The sequence below is a fragment of the Leptonychotes weddellii genome, chromosome 10 (genome assembly GCF_054177405.1).
Source record: "Leptonychotes weddellii isolate Sample4059 chromosome 10, ASM5417740v2, whole genome shotgun sequence".
Classification (NCBI taxonomy): Eukaryota; Metazoa; Chordata; class Mammalia; order Carnivora; family Phocidae; genus Leptonychotes; species Leptonychotes weddellii.
This window is the reverse complement of record NC_138378.1, coordinates 99,500,757-99,501,600: the sequence shown is the minus strand read 5'-3', so window position 1 is coordinate 99,501,600 and position 844 is coordinate 99,500,757.

The following is an 844-nucleotide window of genomic DNA, read 5'->3' as shown; positions in this document are numbered from 1 at the left end:
ATATCTTTTAAGAATGATGGTGAAATAAAGACATCTTCAGACAAACAAAAACAGTAGTATGCTCCTAGCAGATACGTGCTAAAAAAAATTCTAAAGAATATACTTTATAGCAAAAGGAAAGTTTATCCTGAATGGAGAGTCTGAGATGCAAGCAGTAAAGAGCAAAGATGTAAATGTGGCTCTGATGATTATAATGGTACTTCGTGCTGGTTTCTGTTGTTGTTTTCCTATCGCTCTGTACTCTGTAATGACAGCCGTTCCACTGTCTCTCATGATTCTTTGTGGTGACTGGGCTCAGTGAGGCAGGTCTTCTGCTGGATTTCCCTTGGAACATCTCATGTGGTTTCCATTAGATGTCGGCGAAGGCCAGGGTCATCTGGAGGCTCAACAGGGACACCATCGTATCTGGGCCTTGCTCACTCTCTACGTGCTGTCAAGTCCTCTTCTTCCCCTTGTAGTTCCTCAGACGGTAGCTCAGGACTCCTAAAAGTGCAGTAGTGCAAGCTGCCAGGCCATCTTAATGGTTGGTTCAGAATGTCACTTTTTTTTTTAAATTTTATTTTATTGTGTTACATTAATCACCATACATTACATCATTAGTTTTAGATGAAGTGTTCCATGATTCATTGTTTGTGCATAACACCCAGTGCTCCATGCAGAACGTGCCCTCCTCAATACCCACCACCAGGCTAACCCATCCCCCCACCCCCCTCCCCTCTAGAACCCTCAGTTTGTTTCTCAGAGTCCATCGTCTCTCATGATTCGTCTCCCCCTCCGATTTCCCACCCTTCATTTTTCCCTTCCTACTATCACTTCTGACTCCTGTTTTGGTTTTTCCAGAGAA